At 34.8% G+C, this 23112-nt stretch overlaps 1 protein-coding gene across 3 annotated transcripts in view; it reads left to right on the forward strand.

The window, feature by feature from the left end:
• Positions 1 to 23112, forward strand: part of LOC145292206 (integrin alpha-8-like) — a 506022-nt gene that overhangs the window by 284079 nt on the left and 198831 nt on the right. The window lies entirely within an intron of this gene.

Below are 23112 nucleotides of genomic sequence, written 5' to 3' on the forward strand. Positions count from 1 at the left end.
GGATTATATGAAGAGATGAGCGAGATATCTATTCGCATTAAATTTTAACTTTGGTATTTTAGAACAGTCGTGGAAGCAAAAACAGGAAGGGAATTCCAAAATCTAGCAGTCCGAAATAATAAAATATTAAAGAAAAAGCCTTTCCTCTATAGTAAAGGATAGGATTTTGCTGCTTGAGGAGTTTATCGGGTGTATGTACGTCAATGCGGGTGTATGTGTAATAAATTCATCAGAGTACATTCCATTAAAATACTTGCAAAACAGACATAGTTGTGTCATATTGCGGGAACTATTAAATTGAAGACTCATTTTTAGGCCCTGTCTAAGAGGAAGATACGAATGATAGATGCACCAACCCATATGTGGCAGCAATACTCCGCGCCTGGGCGAATGCTAACTTTGTACACATACAAGTATGAGTAATTTTCTAACACAGTCGAGAGAAATCATCTCCTTTGCAGCAATCTTGGCAATTTCCTCAATGTTTTTGTTCCAATTCATGTTGCCTATGAATATTAAGCCAAAGAGTTTAAAGTAATATAAAATTATTATATTCTTTATTCGAAACCGCGGTATCAATTGTATACGTCCTTGTGTCTGTATTGGCGGGATTTGTGATATTTTTCTCACATGTATGTCTTTTTAAATCGGTAAAAAATCCATAATTCAACCATATTTGCCACAAAATAAATTAAGTTTATACCTGGCTGATATATCACGTTTCATTTATGAAAGTCCAGTCTTAGTTTGATCCCTGTCTAATAATATGCTCCAAATTTTCATCTCTAGATTAAAAGCACATTTTAATTTAATCTACAATATTGTCAGTAACTCTGGCATCGCTTTTTTGCATTGTCTTCTATGATTGTCGAGTATATCTGAATATATCTGTCTGCTTTAGGATCGAAAGAGATTTTCTGGGGTGGATAGAGCCCAAAGAAATTTTGCATTCTCCGAAATTAAAATTGTTGTGAATTCATACCTTTAGTCTGCTCTACTTAGACACAATTTCCCCATCGAACTAATCTTGAGATTAGGAATGATGATTTGTATTTTTCGGATTAATCGGACAACTATTGTCAAATTAGGAAACATTCGCCGAACAAGGGACTTTTTAGGTGCAACATAAGAAATTAGACAGAATTTTGAATTGATTCATTTCGCTATGCAGGACAGAATAGTAATTTAAAATTAATATTAATTCAATAGTAGTTATACCACACCTCTAGATAAGATTAGGTTTAAGGCCTCCAAAATGCATTATAGAATTGGTCAGCACGAAACTATGGCGTAATGATTAAAAGTGCTGCTTGACAATCAGTTGTAAATGATAGCACTTTGGAAGTTAGAACGGCATTCTTGTAATGCGTATACTAAGTAATCATCCCGAAAAACGAATCTTCCAGACTGGACCGGGAGATTATAGGGGGGGGGGAAGTATATTCATATAGACTTCCACATTTTCCTGCATAAAAAAGTAATTATCTCGTATGTCTTTCACGAATTTCCCTTATGCGAATATCTCCGGGTTTGTATCCTTATCTATCTGCTGATGTTTTGTTTTTTTTCCCATTCGCCCTCTTCCAGCGGTTTCAGGTCTGTTATTCATCGTGCATTAAACTTCCTTTCTAGTTGCTTCTTGACATATTTTAACTGCAACAGGAAAGAACATGGAAATGAATAGACATTTATGGTATGGGGGAAGAGTAGACGTTATAGCCTATATATATATATATATATATATATATATATATATATATATATATATATATATATATATTAAGGATGGACGTTAAATTTTCTTATATTATTCTTATTTGCTACTGAAAAATAATGACGATTCGTTGCAGCTGGAAATGTTTCACAAGAAAATGAGCAACTTGAAATGGGGTAGAAAACTAGGTTTGTTTTTATGTAGGCAATAAGCAAAAAACAAAACACAAAAAAGAGATAGAAAATAAAAATGGCGTCTATCCTGACTGTTTTTTTTTATATTTAACCTTATTTTGATATTAGCTTGAACACATATTTTTTTTATTCGTAGTCTTTTTTTCACTTTTATTTGCTAGAAATGAACATTTTTAATCATTTGTTTTTACTCTTTTAAATCAAACTATTCCTCCGCCTTCTCGAAATCTTTTTTTTCTTTTTACGTTCCTTCTTTCAAACAAGATTCTCTAAGCTTTAATTTTACAACTTAAGCTAAGAATTTAAATTTGAAACATTTTCTGAAATCCAAATCATTTCATGGATTTTAATTAAAATTTTAATAAGGATTCTAGACATTATTTACTATTATTATGTATTGATTTTAATCTTTCTGATGAAAGAAAAAAAACTATTTTGCTAGGAATTAATTTTATCCCGTCTGAGTATAGATACTATATATTAGTGGCCTGGCAAGGCCACAAGGGAGAAAACCGAAGCAGCTAAACTGAAGCTGGTCTGCAGGACACACACACACACACACACACACACACACACACACACACACACACACACATATATATATATATATATATATATATATATATATATATTTAAAAGAGTGTAGCCATCAACAATTGTGGGTTTTTTTTAAAAGGTTTTCATCATATTTTTATTTTAAAATATTTTTATAACGCGTTTCGAGCTTAGGGTGTGCTCTCTTCAGATATTTTCGTAAAAAGTTTTTCTTTAAAATGGGAGTTTGTGGATATGCTTCCGCTGATATTAAATATGTTTTTCATAGTGGTGCGATGCGTGTGTTCAGTGTTTAGACGTTCTGTCTCCAACTGTAAGTGTTTCACTGTGACCGGTCAAAGTTAGTTTCAAAGAGTGTTTTTTAGTCCATATGGTGAAGGTTTTTATGGCTTCTTTAGGGTTCTTTTTTAAAGACTTTCTTTCCCCATGTATAGCATACACTCACACACAATCCCATACGCATACATATATATTCATGTACATGTACACATGCACACACACATACACACACGTACATACATAGAAATATATGTAGGAGCATACATATATACACATATACATACCCACCTACACACTCACACACGTACTCGCATACATCCACCGCTAACAATTATTTTTAGTTTTTTATTTTATATATATACACTTTTTTTCCCCTACCAAAACACGCATGTATATATGCGCTTAATCATTCAGACATATGTACACGCACCCACACACACACACAAGTAAGATGGAGAATAATAGGTAGAAGATATATATACACACACATACACGCACATACACACATATATGTACACACATATATGTATGTGCACATACACTCACAAACATCCACATACTATGTAGGCACATACACATACACACACACATGCACACACACAGACATATGCAGGGGCTCACACATACACGTATATCCATATTCACACGAACACATTTACCCACTCATACATGTGCATACATATGTATATATACATACATACACACACATACATACGGATGTGTATACACCTATCCACCCATATATATATATATATATATATATATATATATATATATATATATATATATATATATATATATATGGGCACATGCACTCACAATCCCACACACACATACATATTCATACATCCCACCTTATGTATATATTGGTTGAAGTTTCCTTTCCAATCCATGCACATATGCATACATGGATTCGGTCACTCAAACATAAGTGCACGTATACATACAAACAAGATGTAGCATAGATAACAGATGATATATAATTATACACACACGCATACACAATCATATGTGTACACCCACGCACATACACATATACACACGCACACACGCACACACGCGCGCACACACACATACATACGTTTAATTTCTAGTTGTTTGTTTAGTTAAGAGAAATGGTACTGTACTGGGTATGGGCGCGCGCACCCGCGAAAGTGTGCGTGTGCCTTATTGTGCTTTTTTGTTGTTTCGTGTGTGAGGGTGCACACCTACCCAAGCATGCATGCGTGTAAGTGTATTTTGTGTTTTGCCTATTTATGTGTATAATTATGGAGAGACGTTTAAGGCGGGGTTAAACTTTGTTATGAAATTTTTTTCTTGAGTTAGCAAGTAGAAGTAGTTGTCAGTTTGGAAGATGGGCATTATCTCGAATCTGCCTCCACTGCATGCGTGTATATGTTGTGATACATGTAGGTGTCTATTTTCCGCGATTTTGATGTTGGATCGGTGTAGGGCTACTCTATTACTAAGGTTTTTTGTAGCGCCTATGTAGGATTTATCGCATGCTGGACATTTTATTACATAGATTACGTTTTTTGAGGTGCAATCTAGGTTTTTTTTAATTTTGAATGTTTGTATGGGGTTCGCAAATGTGTATGTGTTTCCCTCTAATATTATGTTGCAGACTCCACATCGTTGTTTGTTGCATTTTGTGACTCCTTTTGTTGCGTCTTGATTGAGTTTGGATGAGGTAAGAATGCGTTTTAGGTTTTTGGGTTGGCGTTTGCTTTTTATTATATTTGTTGTTTTAAGGAAATTGTTTAGTTTGCTGTTTTGGTTAAGTAGGACGAGGTTTTTCGTTATCTCTGTGAAAAGTTCAGGGTTGTTTGTGTTGTGTGTGGAGACGTATGTTAGGATTTGTTCTTTGTTTCGTTCTTTAGGGGTTCTCAAATCTTCTACTGGTATATTTGTCGCAAGTTGGATCCCTTTGTCTATAAGTTGTGATGGGTATTTTCTTTTTCTTAAATTTATTCGTAGTTCCTTGATTTTTCGAAGGTTATTGTCCGTGATTATGGTGCAGATTCTACGTGCTAGGGTGTAGGGAATTGATTTTATGCAGCTTTTAGGGTGGTGACTTTTAAAGTGTAGGTATTGTTGGGTGTCTGTAGGTTTGCGGTAAATGTCTGTGATAATGTTATTGTCTTTAATCTTTATCAGTATGTCTAGGAAAGGTAATTCTGTAGAGCTTTGTTCTATGGTGAATTTAATTTTTGGGTGTAGGTTCTGGAGTATGGTGTGTAAGTCTGTGATGTCCCCCCATGTGGGTTTCCATAGGATGAAGAAGTCATCTAAGTACCTTTTCCATGATTCTACAAACAGTATTTTAGTGCTGTGGCCAAATTTTTGTTCTATTTTTTTTATATAGGGTTTCTTCTAGGTAGGCTAATGTAAGGGTTGCGTAAGTCGGTGCCATTTTCGTTCCCATTGCTGTACCTAGTGTTTGGATGTAGTTGGTATTGTTGAATTTGAAGGAATTATTATTTAGAATTATGTCTATACTATCGATAATGAATTGCTTTGTGAATCTGGGATGTAGTGTTTGTGCGTGTCTGTTGATCCAAAATAGTATTGCTTCTTTTCCTAATTCATGGGGTATATTACTATATAAACTACTAACGTCAAATGTAACTAATAGTGTCCCGTTTTCTACTGTATGTGGTAAGGTAGTGAGAAAATGGATGTCGTCCCTTATGTAGCTCTTAACTTGATCTGTGAAAGGTTGTAATAAGATGTCTATTAAGTTGCTAAGTCTGCTTGTCGGACAGGCTGGTTCTGCTACAATGGGTCTAAATGTAAGGTCGCTAGGGTTTGGAGCGCTAATATATTCTGAGTTTTGTGTATCGATGGCAAGTTTTATTGTGCCAGATTTGTGTATTTTAGGCAGTCCGTAGAAGTTGTTGGTCTTTGTAATGAAATTTGTGAGGAAGTCCTTTTCTTTCTTTTTTAATATTTTGTTGTGTGTTGTACAAAGTTTTGTGATTTTTGAGATGGTGGTGTTATCTATGTTGGTACTAATGGGTTTATAGTAGTGTTTGTCATCCAGTAATTCTGTAATTTTTGTTTCATAATACGTTCTGTCCATGATTACTACGGCACTGCCTTTGTCTGCTTCTTTTATTATTAAACGTATAATTAAACGTATGTATGTGTGTGTGCGCGCGTGTGTGCGTGTGTGCGTGTGTGCGTGTGTATATGTGTATGTGCGTGGGTGTACACATATGATTGTGTATGCGTGTGTGTATAATTATATATCATCTGTTATCTATGCTACATCTTGTTTGTATGTATACGTGCACTTATGTTTGAGTGACCGAATCCATGTATGCATATGTGCATGGATTGGAAAGGAAACTTCAACCAATATATACATAAGGTTGGATGTATGAATATGTATGTGTGTGTGGGATTGTGAGTGCATGTGCCCATATATATATATATATATATATATATATATATATATATATATATATATATGGGTGGATAGGTGTATACACATCCGTATGTATGTGTGTGTATGTATGTATATATACATATGTATGCACATGTATGAGTGGGTAAATGTGTTCGTGTGAATATGGATATACGTGTATGTGTGAGCCCCTGCATATGTCTGTGTGTGTGCATGTGTGTGTGTATGTGTATGTGCCTACATAGTATGTGGATGTTTGTGAGTGTATGTGCACATACATATATGTGTGTACATATATGTGTGTATGTGCGTGTATGTGTGTGTATATATATCTTCTACCTATTATTCTCCATCTTACTTGTGTGTGTGTGTGGGTGCGTGTACATATGTCTGAATGATTAAGCGCATATATACATGCGTGTTTTGGTAGGGGAAAAAAAGTGTATATATATAAAATAAAAAACTAAAAATAATTGTTAGCGGTGGATGTATGCGAGTACGTGTGTGAGTGTGTAGGTGGGTATGTATATGTGTATATATGTATGCTCCTACATATATTTCTATGTATGTACGTGTGTGTATGTGTGTGTGCATGTGTACATGTACATGAATATATATGTATGCGTATGGGATTGTGTGTGAGTGTATGCTATACATGGGGAAAGAAAGTCTTTAAAAAAGAACCCTAAAGAAGCCATAAAAACCTTCACCATATGGACTAAAAAACACTCTTTGAAACTAACTTTGACCGGTCACAGTGAAACACTTACAGTTGGAGACAGAACGTCTAAACACTGAACACACGCATCGCACCACTATGAAAAACATATTTAATATCAGCGGAGGCATATCCACAAACTCCCATTTTAAAGAAAAACTTTTTACGAAAATATCTGAAGAGAGCACACCCTAAGCTCGAAACGCGTTATAAAAATATTTTAAAATAAAAATATGATGAAAACCTTTTAAAAAAAACCCACAATTGTTGATGGCTACACTCTTTTAAATATACATTTTTTCTCTCGTTGGAACTACACAACCATCACTTTAAATATATATATATATATATATATATATATATATATGTGTGTGTGTGTGTGTGTGTGTGTGTGTGTGTGTGTGTGTGTCCTGCAGACCAGCTTCAGTTTAGCTGATATATACCGATGTAGGCAAATATGGGCATATTTTATTGGTTTGCAAATATAGGTTCTTTTTTACCAATTATCATAAAATTGTAAGCATAGAATATCATTATAATCTTCAAAAAGCCTGCAAATTTTTATGTAGTTTCCTCCCATAGAACCAAATATATGAGCATTTCAATATTCAATTTTGCTACCAGTATATATATATATATATATATATATATATATATATACATATATATATTTATATATATATATATATATATACCACGTGAGTTCCAAATCCCAGCGACTTCAGGGCTCCTTGGAAAGGCTATGGCCTGAATTTTGCCTTTAAGGTCACATATTAGGAGGGTCATCCATCATCCGGAGCCTATATTTGGCACTTTATAGCTATAAAATGTTTCAATCATAGTCATTTCTTTTCCTAGTTTTGCATATTAATTACAAAATTACAAAATATCTTATATTTCCCCTGGCCTTTATGGAGGGGGAACTAAAACTTGCTGCTATGTTTCAAATGATTTGAAATAACAGCCGACGGTGAGACTTTATTCCAAATATTTCTTATATGTTATATTTTCACATTTTTTTTTTTTTACGTAAAGTAAATTTCATAGTGTGTAAAGATTATTTCATGCGGGAAATATTCACAATCGTATCCTATTTTCCAAAAGAGGGAAGATATAACATATGAAAAATATTCCTAAAATTCTTTTTTGTTTTTTGAAAATTATATTAAAAACTCTTTTTTATTTATTTAAAAAGAAAATACAACTTTGTTATATATGGGTCATGGATATGCATGCACTAGCTGATTTGCATAGTCTTTAAACATTCATTTGAATGAAATCCCTATTGGTTTTATCGTTGTTCTCATGGGATGCTCATCTTTAGTTTACTATTACCTGTAATTATGTTCATGAAAATATTTTATGTGATTTATACTTGCGTAATATTTGCGTAAAAAGTTCATAGTAAACACAAAACTCTTTCCATATATGTTTTTGTTTTAAAAAATTTGCCTACAAAACTCCGCCTACAGTTTTAGGTCTACAGACATGAAACTTCATATGTATTTGAACCACCCAAAAATTTTATTTGGAAAATCGGTACAAAAGTGTGAAAATTAAAAAAAATTAAGAACTTTTCCAGGTGAAGGTCGAACAGCATCACTACGGATATGCACTCTCTCTCTCTCTCTCTCTCTCTCTCTCTCTCTCTATATATATATATATATATATATATATATATATATATAGTCATCCACATACAGTACTGTTTCGCAACTCATCAGTGCGGCTAGACAGGCAACTACCTCAAACCAGGATTGAAATTAGACCTTCTGTACGACCGTCAAGGCTCGTAACCACTATGCTATTGGCGGCTGCTGCATGAGTCATGAGTTTAACGATGTTTTGAAATCGTCCGAACTACCTCTGCTCGATTTGTTTACACAAAGAGCATCGCTTATACGCTAATGGTAATTCGTGTATCACTTCTCACTATGCTCAACTCAAGACAAGGAGCATTAATTTATTGCATGCAGTAATAAAGAGATTAGCCATCCGAAACCTTTGCCATCTGTTCAGATGAGTAATACGGATCTTAGATGAGAATACGCCTTATCATGTTATCATCATTTAATCGGCTAATAGACACAGAATGGTAGCGTATATCGTTGCTCACGGATAGTATTTTGTAAGTAGCTGCTAAGGGATCAAAATTGAAAAAAAAAATTGAAACTTATTTGGTGTAATGAAACTAAACGTGTTACTTCTACGCATGCGCAAATATACATTTATAGCTTTAACAACATTACTTTTTAAGTTTTATGTGTGTATGGACGTAGCTCAGATGGTAACAAATAAAGCTGGAGAATTATATGCTTTAGTTCAGATTCTTGTTGATGGCACCCAAATCATATTTTTTATTTCATTTTTTTTTTAGTTTTTGAAATCACTAATATATATTGGATGCAATATTATAACCAACAGAGAATTTGCTTTATAATAATAAGCGGGAAATCTTCATAAAAATCATACATATTTAAACATATTTTACGATCAGGCAACGCTGAGCGGTTTACTAGTATATATATATATATATGTGTGCGTGCGTTTGTATGTGTGTGTATGTATGTATGTGCGTGTTGTCTATCTGTGTTTGTTTGTGTTAATCATTGTAGCATGTCCCTGTCTATTTCTGAACTCTACAAGTCATGTTCTTCATTTATCGTTTTAAGACACCACACCCTTTGCTACAATAAGTCAAGTACCCCAACCCTAACCCCCAGTTTCCCTATTTTTATATGCTCTCTCTCTCTCTCTCTTTCAACTCCGTCTCTACCCTTCCCTTCTTTCTGGCCTCAAGTACCTTCCCCTTAACTCACAACACAGCTCTTTCTCCGTTTTAATTTTATTTGTTCTTTTACAATTATCGCATATCCAATCATACACGCAACTATATACCCCCTCAGTTGCTTCAGTTTATTGCTGTTGTCTTTGTGTGCCTCCACTCAGCCCCATTGATCCTCTTCTCCCCTCCACAAAATGTATAGTAAGATAAAGTATTGCTATTAACTGGTGTCATTCTGTGAGGATTCCGCAGGTTTTTATCGCATCTTATATTAGACGTGCAGATCTCGAAGCTTTGTCAGTCGGTCAGATTGTCACATAGCAATTCTATATGCGGTGGTCTCTCAGACTAAACATTTTTAAAAACTTTATTCGCCCCAAACAGTGAAGCTCAAAGAGCTGCCGTTATAGGAGTAAAATATTAGGGCATAACCAAAGTCGGGAATTGGGCAACAAGACGTTTTTTCATGTTACATTTAATTTTCTACATACTGGTTACATCGAGGAAACAAGAAGAGAATTTCAAAATCGAGCACTTCAAGGAAAAAAACTTCGACTTTCGACATCTACATAGATACATACATAGTAGAGGGGTTAAAGTTTAGAACCGGTCAGGTGTTTTTTATTGAGCATGTGCGGATGCCAGGAAGTTCATAAAAGCAAATCCTATGGAAGTAGTTATAAAATAAGCAGAAAGATGATATTGCAGTGATGCGACAGGCACAAGAACTTGCAAGATAGTGCGGGACCTCTTAATTTAATAATTCTTTTTGCGCCCTGTCCAAGTTGTATAGGGCTAGTGGCTGGTGCATCAGTCCAGATGGGGTAACAATACACCATGCACGAATGGTTGATTCCTGTGGTATAGAATACTGGCAAGTGTGTGTGACGTTTTCTAACTCGATAAAGGGATCCTACCTTCTTTGCAGATTCATAAACGCAGAGATCGAATGGCTGATTTTATATTAGACGTTTGCATCTCTATAAGACTGCCAAACGACCGGTTTATGACGCTTAAGTTTGGAATAGTAATTTTGTTGGTTTCATACTTTCCGTAGAATTTCTTTAATAGATTTATTGCAGTTGTATTCACACACTCTAACAAAAACCGACCAATATATGACTAGCAGCAAAATCCCACCCCATCACTGTATCAGAAGATTTTCTACTCTAACAGTTCAATTCCACGAACTGCTTGCTGTTAGAATTCCCTCTGCTCTTTATTCATCTGACTACCAATATGCAGACATTTAAATGTAATGTGAACAAATATCTTGCTACATAATTTTCCATCAAGGTTGACCTCTATGTATTTGGATTCTTTTAGAGTATTCCCTCACAATCTAGTGGTAATATGCCACGTACTTATTTTCGTTGCGTAATATTCTGTAACGTAAACTTAACTGAAGTCTGTAACGTCTAATGGAATTTCACGCTACAATAACCATATGCTTACTCTAGCCTCGTGTGGAAAACTATTATTTTCTATTTTACTAGTCTTCTATTTAAATCTTCTTACATTTCTGGTGGTACTGCAGAATAGATGTAGGATTTTATTAGAAAACTTTGTGGATATTTTTGTTTGTTTTGTTTTCTGGTAAGCTATTACTTTTCAAAAACATTAGTCTCCAAGAAAATTTTGCGAGAAGTATCAGTTATGTTGTCTTTGGATGTTTTATATAACGACAGTCTGCAACACCGAAAAGGGGGCACTGGTAATTGGGCAAATCTAGATCTCTTTATTACCCGCCCAAACCTGCATCCGGAGAACTAATTCAAGCTTCGAACTGAATAGCCACAGACGATGCTGCACTGCGCCAGATTAGATGCAGAATGCCATTGTCTTATTGACAAATGTTGCCATCAATAACAGCAGTGATATTAGCGCCGTTATTAAGTCGGCATGACTGGTGAATTTTTCTTTTAGTTTTATAACCTATAAAAGATGAGCTTTTGCTTAATTTTGTCAACTTTTTATCAAAGAAAATACTAAGTTTGCTTTTTCTGCAGGTAATGTGTTTCTTCCTTAACATTTGTCTAATAAATCCCATTCACTACATAATACATAATCAACTGTGGCTGTTTTATCTTTTTCGTTAGGTCATAAGAAATGTTAATCATATTTTATGTATGAAAAACGAACTTACTAGCGTAATTCTACAATTTCAGAGATATATTTCAATAATGTGTCTAATTATAAAGTGCGTACATTGGCGAAGCAAAGGTTTTCTTCATTATAGAGTAGAGTATGCAGACTGGTATTTTAATGTTTGCTTTTACAAGGGGGTCACCACTTATCAAGACCCAACGTCCACTTGAGGATAAACGTTAATAAGTGTCATGTGGACATTGAGATAACAATACGATGATCGGTAATGATGGACATTAGTAGGGTTTGATTATTTAAGAGGACACGTCGACAAAGACATGTTTACATTAGGCGTGAAAAACGACAATGTTTTAGTCATCTAGGAAACAGCCTCGCGATATTGTGTTCCAAAAGTTGGGTCGTTCTAGGCAAGAAAATCTGGTCATGGAATTTTTGTTTAGTGTTAGACACAGATAGAGAATAAAGGAATTATTTTAGCTAGACGAGTGTTTCGTGGGGATGTTTCACAGAGCGGGAGGGGGGACATCAAGAATTGAAGTTCGGTTGATTAACAAGCGTTTTTTCATTAAATTATTAAATATTATTAAATTATTCTATTCACTCAAAAAATTAAAAATCAAGTGTGGTTTTCTTTTTCCTTCAGGTTGATAACCTAAAGTTTTTTTTTTTATGATACTCTTATTTTATATATGAAAAATAAACTTACCGATGTTAACCGATTTTACTATCTCGCCCCTTGAACTTCCACGGGCGTCAAGTCCAAACCCTGGAGCACAAGATCCGCTTATGTTCGCTAACGCATTGAATACCGAACTAATCTTTTCTCAATCCATACACGAATATCTATCTAAATCCTTTCTTGCAGACGACCATATTGTAGTCAGCTGGAAAGCAGACCAGCAAAATAGAGTTCCGCAGGCGGGAAATTCTAGGATAGAAGCTTTGTTCATGGAATCCATGTTTAGGTTTAAGCATTGATAGAAAGAAGAGGAATTTATTCATAGTTATGTTGGTTAGACGAGTGTTTTTTATGTGAAATATTGGCCAGTGGATACCATAGACTGGAGTTCAGTCGAGTAAACAGGGCGTATATTTTAACATAAATATTTTATTATTCTAAATACCTAATCCGCTTTGTTAACATTTTGTTCTGTTATGTAAACATTCCTTTTCATTATTGAAATATTTCTTCTAACTAAACACTGACAAGCGCTCACGATCGCTACCCAGCATTTTATAGGACGACAATACAACACATGTAGATAAATAACGAGTCTATACATAATCAAAACACAATCTTTCTTCATTATGTTTTGAAAGAGCGTGGACATTAAAATTTAACGAACAAAAATATGATGTTTAGGACATTGTATTTCATGAAATCCGTAATATTACTGCCATACTAACGTTAATTGTTTATGAAACTTTATTAAAATAACATTTTCTTTGGAGATTATTTTTTCCACGGGAATCACCACTTATCAGGGACCAAAGGCAACTCTAGGATAAGGGTTAATGAATACAAGATTATCAGGTAATGATTGTTAGTTGTGTAAAATGGGTAGAATTTAATTTTGAAAAGGGGGCGGCTCAGCACGAACTTATTTACATTGAACTTGAAAACAAGGATTTTGTAGTTAGCGGACTGTTCTAGGAAAGAAGCCTTGTTCGTGTAATTTGCATTCATATTTAGGCATGGATAGAAAGTGGCTGTAGATAGATGAGTGTTTGTTGAGAATGGTTGGCAGAGGGCTCATTCACCAAATGGGCGAATTATCAATTGTATAATCTTTTTTATTAATTTTAAATAAAGGAAATGCTGCCAGACGTTATTATTTTACCAGCGAATATTTTCAACATATGTTTGCCAAATTGGTCTGGTCGACAAAAATAAAATATATAAAAAGGCTAAACACAAAAAAAACAACAACAAAAAACCCCAAACAAACATAAAATAAAAAACGCCAGAAAATACACGCAAAACTTGTGTGACTAAAGTTCACTTGCTTAAAACCTATGTTTACTTACTCAGTTTTTCCCTTTTTATATTTTTAGAGATTCAACTTTCCTAACCAAAATACACTCCTTGTAGAAAGCATGATTCACTTTCCAATTAATAACTTTCCTTCCCAGTTTTAGTTTAAATATCAGTCAGCAGTTATTTCCCCCCCACACACACACGCCGATATATATATATATATATATATATATATATATATATATATATATACTACTTAATTTAATCACATAAAATTAATATACGAAATATATATATATATATCTCAAATTATAGTGATTCATTGAATTTAAAAATTTATGACGTTAAATGTTTGAGTTTCATATCAAAGACTTTTATTATTCTATGTAAGATAAAGAATACATTAGACATATTTTAACTCCTTATCCTATAGGATGTCGAGGAAAATTACTCCAGGAAAATGCCCAATTCGGATCATTATATTGTGAAGTGGATTATCCAAAATACAGTTTGGATCATTTTACCACACTGCTTTCAAGGACATTCACTTCGGATTTTACCGTGCAATTTGGATGTTAACTTTTATATCCTTTTCTTTAACTTCCCTTAGTCTATGACTTTTAATTACTCAATCAATTTTTAATTGTGATATTACATGTCTTACTGACTTTAGCAAATAAGGTGTAACCCATTATAACTATTTGCTAATATTTTCTCCTCTGAAGAGATGGTCGACAAAAAAATCCTATAGGATAAGTAGTTTAATATTTCTAATGTATTCTTTGTCTTACATAGAATAATAAAAATCTTTGATCTGAAACTCAAACATTTCAGGTCATAACTTTTTAAATTCATTGAATGACTAAAATTTGATTTATTTGCTCTATCTTGTATATCGAGCAATTATTATGTAGGTGGGATGATACTTATTGAATATCACTGCCAGTAATATCTTGTAAATGTTATAATCACAGGTTTCCATACCAACTGACTGTTGGATAATTTTATTCTGAAGTATATATATATATATATATTTGGGGCAACATATTTTTTACCTCTGATACAACTTTGATTAAACAGAAGTGAGATCGTCTGTATAATTATTCTTAAAAACTGTTGGAGATCTAAGATCTCGTGGAATAAATCTAGATAGAATAAGGAAATGTGTGCAGAACAGGAGACTCCGATATTATGGTCGCCTAGAAATAATGGATAAGTGTTCTTGGCTTCATAGAACAGTTTGAGTTTCAGGAAAACATGTCAGAAATGATAAGGGTCGAGTTTACAGACAAAAGGATATATAAATACCTGGCTAAAGATAATTAAGTTTCTAAGTTATTTTCTAAAATCCTTCCAACATGTGCATATAAAATGCAGCTTATACTGAATATGATACTGCTGTTGTTTCTGTTGTTTTGGGGCATCATCTATGATGATTCTGTTAGCATTCGTTTCTCCGATATATTTCTAATAAGAATTCTTACGGTAGGGATCACATAAAGGTTGTCAACGTCCCTAAGTTATACTGTTTCAGTGGGACGAAGATTCGAACTTGGTAACCCAGGTTGTCAATCCGTGTTGCTAAGCCATCATCACCTCCCTGCTACTGATGTTGATGCTGCTGCTGCTGATGATGATGAAGCGTGACAAACAAACGAAAATCGTACTTAACATTTAAGCAGGCATATCGTCTCATATTAATAAGTGTACGCATCTACAACTTATCAATACTTAACATATTATAATTTTTTCTCTGAAAAAATTAGGTGATAAAAGTTGACCTTATCACATTAGCAGAAAAGACAATCTCAAAATCACAAATATTTATATCCAACGTCTTTTTCACATTTATTAATATTTCCATTCATCATGATCTTTTTAAAATTAAATCTTGATACTCTATTTCCCAGAGCATAACGTGCCTTCTATATATTACGCAATAGCATTAAAAAACATAAAATAAAATAAAAATTTGTTCTTGTATGGATCTTTTTTTCCTTTGGAGTCATCACTTCCTGAAGGCCACTCGATGACAAGGTTAATAAATATAAGGTGCAGTGTATTAATCGTTAATAGTGGAGGTTCAGTAGAATTGGATTATTTAAAGTGACGGGTCAATAAGAACTTGTTTACATTAGACTTGAAGGCTACCGTCCTGTAGTTGGCCGGAAAGCAGGCCAATGAAACAGTGTTCTATAGACAGGCAGTTCTAGGAAAGAAGTTGTGTTCGTGGAATCTGCGTTTAGATTTATGCACAGATATAGAATGTGGAAAACTGTTGATAGTGGTCGTAGATGGTTGAGTGTCTTTTGTGAAAGTTTCACAACTATGGACCATGGTATTGGAATTCAGACGAGCAATATCCATGAAAATAACGATAGAGCAGAGACAAGCTCGCGCCGTCTCTTCTGTGGGAAAACAGCTACAGGGAAGAAAGAAGTGCATCACCTAAAAAGTGTCGAGGCCGGTTTGAACTCTATCAAGACAGGATAAGGCGCGCTGAGCAGTTCTTCTCCAGATGTGACAACAGTACTCCATTTTAAGACGTACTTAGATCTTATACAGAGAGAGGATTGTATCGGCAATGAGATACCTATTGGAGCGGTAAAATGATCTCACCATTTTTCCAGTGATGTTAACAACAGATTTGCTGTATGTGTTCCATTTCAGATTTGGAGAAAAGGTCAGTCCCAGAAGCTTGTAAAGACATGGTGCTTCCACGAGACGCGAACCATTTATTTCAATTCGGGCATGAGGAAGGTCAGAACGATTATGATCAAAAGAAAAAAAGCTTGGTTTTAGCCGCACTAAAATTAACCAGCCACCTTTTATCCCATTGTACCACGTGCTCAAGATTAGAAGATAGAAAATCAGAAAAATCTTGGTCATTGCTGGCCTTTGAAGTGTTGCCATAGATTGTGGTGTGGTCTGCATAACTGTCAACGAATGATGTAATAATATGATTTAGAAGATCATTGATGAAGATCAGAAAAATAGCTGAGCCAGGATGAAATCCTGAGAGGTGACAATATTGATTCTTTGAGTTTTTGATTTCTGCTCATCGATGACTACTGTTATAAGCCTATTAAAGAGAAATGGATTTAATAATTAAAAAGACATTTCCAGCTATGGAATAGCTGGAAAGCTTATGAAAGACATCTGTATGTCATACCCTATCGAAAGCACGTTATATATCAAGAGCGATTGCTCTAGAAACGGAACCCTCATTAAGAGATTCACTAATCCTATTTGATATTACAGTTAGCACATGTTCTGTAGATCTAGCAGACTTAAAGTATATTGCACGTAATTGAGTAGGTTATTTTTGATGAGGTGATTGACAACTTTTCTATTTTCACAGATTCCAGCAACTTACTCATGCCACGCAGGAGACTAATTAGTCTGTACGGAGAAATAAATGACCGATTTGCGGAATTTTTAACTGATGAAGTTTTGGAAGATGTTTGGAAGCATTTTTCCTTAAGACAAGGTTTAAACAACTTTATAATTATAATTTATTAGTTTCGGTAGTAGCTTTTTGAGCACGATGATTGTCATACCGTCGGAGGCAGTTGCTTTGCTGAAATCAAGGTTTTTGATAAGCTTAGCAACATCACGCACATATATGTGTAAGTCGCATAGTATGTTTTCAGTCAGGGAAGGAAATGCAGAGAGTAGGTGGCTCTGGTCGAAAGCGTAGAATTTGCTGCAAAATTTTTGCCAAAGAGTTTGCCTTAATCAGATACTGACGAGATTACCTCAAGTCCATTGATGATGGTTGGGATAGAGACCCGCCTCTGCTAATGACCCTGCTTTTTTATTCGCCAAAACCGGTGGGAACTAAGCCGCTGCTCAGCTGCTTTTAATTTGACATTCTAGAACTTGAATATAGGAATCTGTCGCATTCTTGATTACTATTTTACAGTGTTTTCTTGCAGTCCTAAAGGTAGCTGTAGTTATATAACATCTCTTTCATTGATAGCCATGGAAATAGTGGTTTCTGTGCGCAATTGCATCAGCACATTCTGGGCTGAACCACGGTTGACTGTTAGGCTTTTGTTGGAATTCTTGGAGACTATGACTACTGAAAATTAACCATTCCGTAAAATATTGACGTACATAATAATGCAGAAATAATTCGACGCTGATGTATTCGCATAACTAGTAATTTTTTCTATATTTTCTCTCCATTTAATCGTAATATTTTAGATGTAATAGTTCCAAAAATACTGAAATTGAATTGGTGTGATTTTACTTTTATGTTCGGTTCTATCTGTGAGCTAAACGTCTTATCCGCTTTCTTCTTGTTTAGATTTTCTTTCTTTTCTTTTTTTTCTTTTTTTATCTTTTAAATTTCTTCCTTTTCTAACATTCCCCCTTTAAAAAAAAATTCTCTTCAGTTTGAATCTTCGACATTAATTGTACTTAACAGAAGAAAAATAACGACCTCGCTAATTCCAAACTGTAATTTTTGGGATCAAATTTTGGTACAATCTTTTCTGATAAGGAAGGTATATATTCTATTAAAAAAAAGGAACCAAGATTCAATCTATTCTTTCCAATGCTCCGCCTAATTCTATATTTTTCTATTTTAAGTATATAAACACTGAAAGCTATATCTACAAAGGTAAAATATTTTCTATTAAACTTAATAAAAGACTATTCCTCGAAAAGTTAAATCTAATATAAAAAGCACCAGTTTATCTTCAAACAGATGGAAAGATTTTGTTAGTGATAGTTCTGTTTAGTTTTACGTGCACTAGGGAAGAAAGAAAAATTCTTTAAAGTTGTTAACGTTAGATGAGTACTTGTTATGACGGTTTTACAGATTAACAAGAAATTGGAGTTCATCGAGCACTTATCATTGCACGGGAGTAGAGAAAGATCCGCAGTGTATATTCTACGAAGTCGATTCTATACTGTCAAGGTAAGAGGGCGAGTGCTCTAAACGGCACATCCATACGTTTAAGCAAAAATATTTGCCTATGGTCTTTTATGGGTTAACCTTATGTGGCGTGACCGCCTAGGGGGCCGATATAGTCCCCCATTGGGGAGATTAAGACCTCCTAAAACATTGAGTAAGGCCGGGTAATTATGCTGATATTGTCTGTTAAGCGTAAATTGGGTGCCCGGACAGCGGCGGGTAACCTATCTGAAGGGATGAATTTATTGTGTTTTTGTAAAACAGACATATATTTTATTGTTTGAACAAAATGACAAGAAATGTCAGATTAAAGCTAGAATAGAATCATACATTCGTTTTTGGCCTGATGAATCTTTGCTCAGGATGTCTGGCTTTCTGAGTGCGAGAGGTCAAAATGTTAACCTTCTGAGCGTATGAATAAATTTGAGTTCTGATCCCAGATTCGCAGACCTATAAAAGTTTTGTTAGGTTTGCACACACGCAAGGATTCGGGAATTCCCGGAATAACTAGTTGGATTCTGATTGGCTTGAGAAACAGCTTACTCTACCCATCACCTTCCAATATAAGCAAATGCCCGGCGCGGAGGAGATCAGATCAGAGCCAAATCTCGACAGAAAAACACACACCCGAGAAAACGCCACCCATCCCCCTTTTCAGTCACGGTCGCCATCGTGGAGAACGAAGAATAAGATTTCGGACTGTTTTCTGGTGTAATCGAATTGAACAATTGTATATATGTAAAACACCTGTAATATCGTGAATTAACTTTAGTAGATTAGAAACCCCTGTGTTTTTTTTTTGTTTTGTTTTTTTTGATCGGCATGAGGAGCTAATTAATTTTCAGCGTACACCGACATTGGGAACCGACAACGAAGCATACGATGCGAGAGAATCCTGTAATGTACTCCCGGAAAAGGACGATTACGGCCATTGCAGTTGACAGGGTCAGGGATCAAATTGGCTGACCTTCGGCGGGAGTCGAATTACTATTTTTCTGTTCGATACTAATTGGATAGTTATAGTTCAGCTGTTAAGTTGGTCAACCGGAGAAAAACACTCGAGAGCCGATGTGGCCAGCGGGCTAGGGGGTTACCGATCCGTATTGTAGACGAAAGCCTCCGTAGAAACAATATATATGCTGCAGAAAATCTAACACTAGACCATTGCCAGTTGAGAACTTCTGTACGACAGGAAAACAATTGAACAACATTTGTTTTAGAATCTGTGTCACTTCCTCATATATTTACTCGATGATAAACGAACTTTGATCTGCTGTCGCTAAACTACATTTCTTATTTAAGCAGGACAATTGATAAGCAGTTCCTTTACAAATAAGTATATGGGTAAATGATATAGTTCTGAAACAAATTTGATGAGACCATTCAGACAATTGTCCATGTTATCTCAGCGTTGCTCGCTAGATACAAAATGGATTCAATCATAATCAGAACAAAATATGTCCCTGTTGCATAAACGCCCCCCCACGTACTAGACGACAAATTTTATCATTTCATTTCCTTTCATGACTCCATATAGACAGAATACCACTTGACAGTGTGTTCAGTCATTAATGATATTAGTGATATCAAATCTATTTTTCTATTTTGTATCACGTCTTAAACCAATCAGGTTTCATAATTCTTCATCATTTTCAATCGACGTAACATCAATACTCGCATTGGAATGTGGTTGTGTAGATTATAAGATTACGTCATTACTTCTCGTCTTTGCGTAATTTATTATTACTATTATTAATCTTGTATCTATTACTACTATTACTGCTACTACTGCTACTACTGCTACTAGTATTGATTAAATACTGGTGTTTGAAATTTGACATTGGTTGATTATTTCCGAAGCAGAGTTAGATCTGAATGTTTTAACGCGATTCTCTTCGTGAAGTTTTTTTAAAGTGAGAAAATGTTTTGTACAAAACGCATCTCACACTCTAACCGAGTTTCAACTTTACCTCAAAAGCAGAGCATAGGATATATATATATATATATATATATATATATATATATATATATATATATAATATAAAGCTGAATGTATGTGTGGGTGTGTGTGTGGGTGTGTGTGTGGGTGTGTCTGGTCACGAATAGGCTCCTATATGGTTGACTATTTTAAAAAACTGATTACATATAATAATAGAAGATGTATCGAGACATCGGAATGGGTATGTTTGATCTGGCAGAACGGTGGTTCATTAAAATTGTGGGGTCTGCATTCGCACCTGTTCCAGAAAGTATGGCAATAAAAAATTTTAAAATAAAAAAAAACGTTTACAAGTGTTTTTGATATAGATGTACAGAAGAATACTTTGATAAGTATGTTTTAACTTAAATAGAGATGGTATAATAACATTGTGGAGTCTGCGTTCGCGCCTGGTCTCCATAGAATGGAAATATTCACAAACTTTAATAAAGACTTTTCATATCTATCTGCGTAAGTATACTTTGATAATTATGTTTCAGTTTAAAGAAATATGGTATAATAAAATTATGGGGTGTTCGTTCGCGCCTGACCTCCATAGAATGGACATATGCCACAAAGTTTAACAAGGTTTTTTTAATATAGATCCACAGAATATTGTGATCAGAGTTTCAGTGTGAACAGGTATGGTATAATAAATTATGGGGTTTATCTATTCTATTTTTACTTTCATCATATTTTGCTTTGGTTTTGATACCCCAGAATTCGAAGCTATCTCTTTACAACCCTTCCTTTTCATAACCTATCATACTTTCATAAATCAGATTCCATTTTCTGTAGGCTGTTTTTGAACCCAGTCAACGACGGGTACTTTTTCTAGTATATATATATATATATACCCCCCCCCGACGTAACTACCCCCGACAAACCACACACGCTACTAAGTCTCATCCCTTTACAGTAGAGATCCCTAGGTGCAAGAAAGCCTTTTACTCCAATAGTTTCTTCCCCAGAACTGCGGGTCTTTGGAACTCCCTTCCGGGATTCTGCTTTCCCAACTGCACTGATATGCAGAAGTTCAAGTGTAATGTTAACAAACATCTTTATACTCATCTCCCTTCATAATGACCCCGCTAATTAAGTCCCTGATAGTAGCCCCCTGCTTCAAAGTGGCACTGTGCCTTGTTTGGGGTGAAAATTGAATTAAAAAAAAAATATATATATATATATATATATATATATATATATATATATATATATATATATATATTGGCAGGCTGCTGATCTTGGGAATGTATATCTTTTAATCCTTTTTTTTTAGTTTAGTCATTCTCCTCAAGTTGTTTGTTCCTCTCCCACTGCAAGCACTTAGACACCAGGGTCGGAAAGTGCGATTGAGAAGTCAGTGCTCACGACATGGGGCGCTCTGACTTGTAAAAAGTGTCCGGACACCCTTGTCGGCATTCTCCGACAAGGGCGCCCTAGGCGATAAGCAATAAACTAAACCCCTTTTAAAAGAGAGAATGGTAAATCCTGGGAATTGGACCTCCAAGAACGGCACAAACTTAACTCCCACCGCAAAATGAACAGGGATCGAATCATTACTGGAATGGTCTGATCTTTGTTGATTTTGGGGCCCCATAATGAAGTCCCGCTCTTGCTTAAGACAGACCCGTTAGACACCTGGCTTATAGTCGATTCATCATCATCATCATCATCATCATCATCATCATCATCATCATCATCATCATCATCATCATCATCATCATCATCATCATCAGCAGCAGCAGCAGCATCATCATCATCATCATAATTATCACAACGACGATATCCCTAGAAAAGTAAGGGGAAGAAAGCTTATCTTATCTGATGATCGACATACCTATCTTTTAGCTAAAAAAATACAAGAAATAAACCCTCGTAACACACTCTCTAAATATAACACACTTTAAATAGAAATTGGGATAATGTAAATCGTGTATAGCTCAAGAATATCAATGATAAACTTGGTTTTATGCAAAACGCAAATAAACGTAATAATCCAATCTACAGTAAAATCAAGACATGAAAAGAAAATGACTATGTTCGCATATTAAGGATGACTCTACACGTCACACATAGTGTTCGCAAAGTCTGAGCACATAGTTTTATTGGATATCAGCTTTGTAACTTATCTGATCGGTTATAAAAATAGTAGTGAACTCACTAGGAGAGGGCGGTTTTATTCACCTTTCGCCCTTGTTTCAGTGGGAAAACACAAAGATGTGACACAAGAAATCACTTGCTACTTAACCTATGTGTTCAAAATTTGCAGGAACCCTGTGTTTGATAATGGAACTCTCATTATAGCTTCAACTGCATAAGGTGTATTCATTAAAGAGTGTTTATCATCATTATCACTAGTGTTGGGACGATTACTCGGAATTGGAATCGGAAAATCGGAACTTTAGGAGGTATCGAGATTGAAAAAAGTTTGCCTATTTTCCGATGTCAAAAGCGATTCTTTAAATT

The sequence above is a fragment of the Euprymna scolopes genome, chromosome 13, assembly GCF_053919585.1.
Source record: "Euprymna scolopes isolate OS-2025 chromosome 13, ASM5391958v1, whole genome shotgun sequence".
Taxonomy (NCBI): domain Eukaryota; kingdom Metazoa; phylum Mollusca; class Cephalopoda; order Sepiida; family Sepiolidae; genus Euprymna; species Euprymna scolopes.